This window comes from Punica granatum, chromosome 1 (genome assembly GCF_007655135.1).
Source record: "Punica granatum isolate Tunisia-2019 chromosome 1, ASM765513v2, whole genome shotgun sequence".
In the NCBI taxonomy this organism is placed as follows: domain Eukaryota; kingdom Viridiplantae; phylum Streptophyta; class Magnoliopsida; order Myrtales; family Lythraceae; genus Punica; species Punica granatum.
The window spans coordinates 32381156-32388079 of record NC_045127.1 but is presented as its reverse complement, the minus strand read 5'-3'; the positions used below and the strand labels follow the sequence as shown (position 1 = coordinate 32388079).

Genomic DNA, 6924 nt, shown 5'->3' with positions numbered 1-6924 from the left:
ACGAGATTGTCATTAGTAGTTCTCATTGTGACTATGGTGCAAAGGTCCTTTGACTTGATGTCACCATGGATTTCTACATGTAATGTCATATACTTTGATGCTGTCAAACGCCACCGTAACATGCTAGTTATAAATACAGTTATTGGGTATGCCATAGAGCATGGGGAGGAATGTGAGTGACTAAGATAAGATTTGTCCCTCTTTTATAACGAGAGCGATATCTCATTGGGCCCTTTGGTGGGAGAAGTCTAGAAGTGTATGCGCATACCGAAATGAGTGAATATAGAGATATCTAGCTCATTTTCTTTGACAGACTTACCCGGAACCAAGAAAGGAGATTGAGCCATACAAAGGATGACATTGGCCATACTTTGGGCTTAATTGAGATATAGAGGACAAAGGGACATTGCTGCACGGTAACATAGTCCATAGGTTCGTCAAATACTTAACTTTTTGATTGCTTGGATAACAGTGACGCATTGCTAGATGCCGCTCATTGTTTGTAATGTCGAAATGGAGATTTCGATATTACTACGAATGTAATCGGGAACCTACAAGGTCACACGCTCAAATCGGCGGATGATGAATGCGACTTCATCTAATAGATATTAGATGAGGTTAAGCACAAGACGGAAATATCGGAAGTTTAATGAGATTAAACTTCCCGATTGATTGGATTCCGATCATTAGATTTAATGGATCGAATCGGGCGATGACACTTGGTCCAATCATATGAAGACAAGTGGACCAATAATGTGCCGACATGTGGCGTGGTCATCTGATGACAAATTGGCAAATCAGAGGATGACACGTGGCGCGACCTGAGAGGTGACACATGGCATAGAGGGAACTCGGCCTAGTGGCCCGATCATGTGTATCAACACACGGACCAATCATGTGTTGACAAGTGGTCCGATCATGCTATGACACTATGACACTTGGCCTAGTAAGGATGTGACAAATGACACATAGAGAACATACTCTTGGCAATCCCACATTGATTTGAGAACCCATCCATGCCTCCTCCAAAGCCCTATAAATAGGCACCTAGGTCAATGCTTTAAGGCATCGATGTTCGGGTTTAGGAATTACCCGATTCGATCATGACAAGTTGTAATATGATTACAACTTGCTCAAGGGCCCTATTCGGGTCCATTAGTCTAAAAAGTTTTATCTTGTGCGAGCACCTTCCTTTGGGTATAGGCCGCTAGCACCGCCAGTTCCGGAGTTCTGTCGATGCAGTTGGCGTGGATACCGGTAGAGACGTGACACATGGAGCGCTTGGTTTGGCGAGCCAGCATCAGTTTTGCGCTATAAGATCGCGCCCAGGTACGCTTTTCTGCCTCTATTCTTCTAGTATGATCATGTTCTTAGGTTTCGCGTGGTAGAAAATTTTAAATTTTCTGCTCTCCGTTGCTTCCGCTGTTAATTTGTTAGGCGCGCGATTCCTACAATGTGTGTATGGTAAAATCAAATAAGGAAGATGACTTGGAGGGGGAGAGTATTGCACAAAAGGAGGAATGAGGAGTAAGATCGACATGAGGAGATTCATGAGCACAACAGAAGAAATGCACAAATGTTGTCAAATGTTGATAGATTCCGGTGAGAGCTCACAGTGCTCTAGCGAGACAAGGCCAATTTGATTTGCATGAGTTCGAGCCAAGTAGGTTATGAGGCTTCACCAATTCAACAACCTATTGTTGCCACGAGAATCCAATCCTTTGAAGACTCGATTCATATGTACCAATCGCCCGGAAACAATCCAGCTTCTTAGCCAGGCATTTTACCAGCAAGAACTGGGTCACATTAGTCACACGCGCTCACATCCCCTCAGATCTATTGCCAAGCAAGTCAAGCAACAGGTTATTAAACCGTTGGAAGGAGTAGGGAAAGGATAGGATATCTTGCTCAGTGGACATGAGGACGTGGATACTCCTTCCACCCCAAAAGTTTTAGCTTCCTCAGTGCCTCTATTATTTCACCCGTCCAATATTCCCGTGTACAATGGCAAAATTGAACCAAAGTTTCATTCAACATGACTACTTAAAATATGTATGAGTATTATATGTGCAAGCTCTTCCCCTCAATATTTTTTTATAGGTTTTAAGGGGAATCTTAAAGTGAAAAATGAAATTAGTGACTTGTTCGCCATGAGACAAGAAGCATGTGTCTGGAAGAAGTTCCATCAAGCGCTGGCTAAAATTGAAGACTTGGATCAAGCTGAAGCAGTCCAGGCCTTCAAAAATAGCGCGAGCAATAGAGAAGTGGGAGTAGAGTTGACTAAAAACCCAGTTACCATTATTAGGGAAATGGTCAAGTTGGTTAATACAATAATTTAGATAGAATAATCTCCCACCCCTCAGGATGCCCGTACTTATTAAAGAAAGATGATGCAAAAAATAAGCAAAACTCAGGACTTCAGAAGAAAGGAAGAGAATGGGGTGCTTGACAGGGCGGCAGCTTAACCCACAATTTAATAGGTTTGGTAGCTTTACCCTCGCTTAAAACTCTGAGGGTTGAAGTACTAAATGAGATAAAATGTTAGCGCCTAGTTGAGCTTCCTCCACTTCCTCAATTCGACAAAAATTGGCAGTTTGATAAGTATTGGTACTTCCATCGAGCTAAGGATCACGACATTAAAGATTGTGCGACTCTGGGAACACTGACTGAGAAATTGATCAAAGTCGGGCTCCTAACGACATTTGTGGTAGTAGAAGCACCAAGAGGGCAAGCCACGCAATTTTAGAGGAATGAGACCGATTTAGCTCGGCCTCCCGTAGACATAATCAATGTAATCTTCGGTGTGAGACTGCTCTTTCACTAGGCTTTTAGAGAGAAAATCCTCTCAAACACAGCATGGGAAAACATTTTTTACGAGCTTTTCATTACACATCAAAGTAGATTTCCTGAGCACAAGGATTCAATTCGAGATGGGATTTCTGACAGGACTTTGATTTTCATGCAGAATTGAACATGAGAATATTGCCGGTATTCTGGTTGTTTCTCCTATGACCAGTTTAGCTTAAATTCTGGCCAAAGCCATCCGCGTGGAGATAGCAATCTCATTTGATGATAATTGGCTCATTTAGTTGGTTGAGAAGGCAATTTGCGCATCGAATGTTTCCCTGATTACTGATATTGTTGATAAGATAACCTCCATCAAAGTAAATCACGCAATTGTTTCACAAGGAAAGAGTGCGCAGGGGACTTATATTGATACCCCTAGTAAAGCCTAGAGTCAATTGGTGATGATGAATAGTGCTAAGAACGTTATGAAGCGACTTAGTAGAATGCCTGATAAGAACATATGCAGAATGGTTCGCTTTTTTATTTCTTATGATGTTAATAAGGAGGATAAAGTAATTTGGTGTGCTGGTCCCAAAGGCACCTCTACTGTTGCTAGTACATAGAACAACAGAGGAATAAAATGGTAAAGGTCGGTTGGTATATCCCTTGGTCTCAACCCGCCATCCCAAAACATTATTTTGTTTCATGGCTCACAATATGAAACTAGCTCTCTACCTTGCACAGATAAAGAGATGGAAGCAAGGTGTGGATTCAACATAAGTACTATGTGGGGAGATTATCAAGAAGATCATCTATGAATTCTCACGAGGATAAGGGCGGTAATCCCTATCTTTAGTATACCTTTGCCTGTCATACTCCTTGCGTCTTCTGGGGGTTACCTCTTGGGTGGTGACCTTTGTGGTGGGCTCTTCTCATGCCCACCACCTTGAACATATCAGCTTGTCAATCCCCTACATGAGTTCCCTACTTTGTAATAGGCACAAAACTTGGACTTATTCTTTCCCAAGCTCACCCTCTTCTTTTTTGTGGAGGTGGTGGTGCCCTGAGCAAGCCCATCCTCTCGATCTCATTCACCACCAGTGACTTGGGAGTAATCAGGAGAGTGAATTGATAATGACGCTCGCCTGGGCATCACTCCCCCTTTTATGTCTCCTTACGTTTCTCCCTATTAAATTTTCATTGGGCTTATACGGGCTTGGACCCATTTCCACTTAAAAGCTCAAGCTAATAAGTGGTGGTACCCAAGCCATATATTAACTAATGGATTTTCCCTTTACACTCCCTAACGTGCTCATGGCCAGAACTGCTTTTCTAGTGTCTGGAGTAAGAGGGCCTAATAATTGTTCGTCGGGGTTTGGCTGAGACTGACTCTCGTTCCCTCCTCTAGCCGTTTCCTATGGAGCACAACCATCGATAAGCTGGCCAGATGCCTACTGACCTGCTAACACTGCGGACATCCATGGAATTTTCTTGACTCCGAGTCAATATCATCTAAGGTCTCCAATGAACCAAAATCAAAGATTGACAAAAGCTTGGACTTTTAGTGTCAATCTTACAGACAGCGCCAATGTTATGGATCTGAGAAATCGGTTAGAAACACATGCAATCCTCGTGAGCTCTGTTGAAGATGAATCCATGAACCATGGACCACGATAACCTACACATGGGAGATTGGGAGTGGTGTCCCGATTTCCTTCTCTAACGCTCAAGTCAATAAGAGTCTTATATGAGAGCTTATAGATAAGAGCTTATAGGACGTAATCCTTTAACTGTAGAACATACCTTAGTATTTATAGTGAGTTGAGGATATATTCGATTATTTATTAGGGAGATCTCACAATACCTCTGATATATCGTGTGCGTTGATTAATTAGGAAAGCATACCTTACATGCTTAATTATCAAGTCAAGCAGTCGCCCCTAACCGAGCGACTTGGACCGCGTTGTGCATGGACTTAATGGCCTTCTCGGTCCAACTGGTGTCGGGCCCTAAAATCAGTCCCTAACTATTATAAAGTGTCAGAATTAGATGCAGGCGCACATGATACATTGATTACACACATTCAACTTGCCCAAAAAACTTTTCGTTCTTCGAGAAAATATTTAATGTTTATTCATGATAAAATAAATTTTTTATTTTTCAACAAACTTTTATGACACCTTTGTCTAGCGGGGATATAATAAATGGGGAACGTAGTAAACGTGGATGTAAATTGGTAAGGAATTGAATTGAAAATCGGAAAATTTTTTGTACGTTTGATTAGGGAATAAAAAACACAGGGAACTGACAACCGAATATAAAAGATGAAAATGACCCCTAAAAATAATTATTAAATAATATAAATTTAATAAATATATTGAAATTATAAGAAAGAACTTCGCCAGAGCGTAATGGGCTCGCCGGAGATGGAGGTACCTTTGGCTAGCCTTGAGTCCCCGAGGCATGCAGAGCCCACGAGCCCTTGTTTGGATTCGCGCTTGGCTCGCCAACCCAGTTAGGGAGCTTATGTGTTCTAGGTTTGTCGAATCAGGGATCTAGTGTCCCTGGTTTGTAAACAGAGAGCATGCGCTCAAGCTGCTCAGAAAGCTCGAGCTTCTCCACGAGGCTCGAGCTAGATCTGGTTTAGCGAGGCTAAATCTAGCATCAATAAAGCTGGATCTAGTTTCGCCAGCTCAAAGGCAGTGAGAGCTTGTTGTGGTTTTACTGGAGGTGAAAGTCGGGTGGTAGAAAATGTAATAGAATTCTTGTTCATGCGACAAACATTGTGTTTGTTAGAAAACCGAGCACATGCGCAACGGAAAATTTAAATAACGTAAAAATAAAATTTTTTATCGCATGCTCGTTTAGTCAAAACTTCAAGATCACATCTTGACATAAGAATTGCTTTCTAAACAAATAGATAACATTACATAATGAATCCACAAGAAAAGTTATGAACTTTTCACTAACCTTATCGATTCGGGTCAATCAAATTAGCCGTCCAAGTGTCCAGCCTCTAGCTCGTCCACACGAGCACGTCGCCACCGAGATTAGACTCCTCTCGACCCGTCCAATTCGATCTAGGTCACCGATCTCGAACGAAATCGTCACGGAATGAGAGGATCTCTTCAAGGACGTCAATGACAATACCGAAACACTGAATTGGAGCCAAGGAAGACTCCGAATTGCCTCGAAAATAATGTGGCTGAGCTGCTGTAATTTTTTAGCTGAAGCCTCATCTCTTTCTCTCTAATATATTGGGTCTTATTGATAGATCGCGCTCTAGGGTTTTCTGTAAGAATATATCTATATATATCTTTATCCGAGGGACTAAAATGTAATTATTAATTAATCCACATTAATTAATAAATCATAAATGAGTCCTCACAAGTTAAGTCATCCAATGACTTGCCCTTATAATTAGAAAGAAAGATCAAACAAGTCATTGACACGAGTTTCTATCAATAGACAATCTATTTATAGAAACTCTCCAAATAAGGAAACTATCGTATTTCCTTAATTAGATTTATCCTTGATATTGAACTTGGCTTCAGGATGTGCTAGCATCCTTGCAACCACATTGCAAGCCTCATTCGATAATTAATTTCTAATAAATTTTCTTAATTAGAATTAACTCTTTTCTCGGTTTAGACATGCTCAATGAGTGTGACTAACTAGGTTCATCATCAAATGGCAATGAGATTATAGTATCAACTCATTTGACACTACCAGAAACTCTTTATGTAACCAAAAGCATAATTCCCAAAATACCCTTGGTTCCCAAAGTTAACGAGTGACACCTAGCAGCATATCGTGACAATCCAAATGATGACGAATGTATAATTGAAACATTCTGATGAACCTCTGATCGTATATACCATACATTGAGTCCCTTCACTACAAGATCCTGATCTAGCCAGAACTACGGTAAATGCCAAATTTTATAGCCGATTACATGGACTCTCTAATTTCATTCTTAGATTTGTAGTACTTGAACAGAAACTGTTTTCTATTCGAGTCTATCAACCCCGGCCGAGGATTTCTCGATCCAGAACAAAACTCATATCCATATGACCTTTTCCCTGTTTACTCAGGTTAGCGAATCCCATCTTGATCGAATACCTAACTCCAAGAATA

The 6924-nt window shown here is 41.1% G+C and overlaps 1 long non-coding RNA gene across 1 annotated transcript; it reads left to right on the top strand.

Moving 5' to 3' along the window:
* The first annotated feature begins 1083 nt into the window (after positions 1-1083).
* LOC116192442 lies at positions 1084-2051 on the top strand. Its single transcript, XR_004154076.1, has 2 exons — positions 1084-1329; positions 1438-2051. It is a non-coding gene; the product is annotated as an uncharacterized LOC116192442 (long non-coding RNA).
* Positions 2052-6924: the final 4873 nt, after the last annotated feature.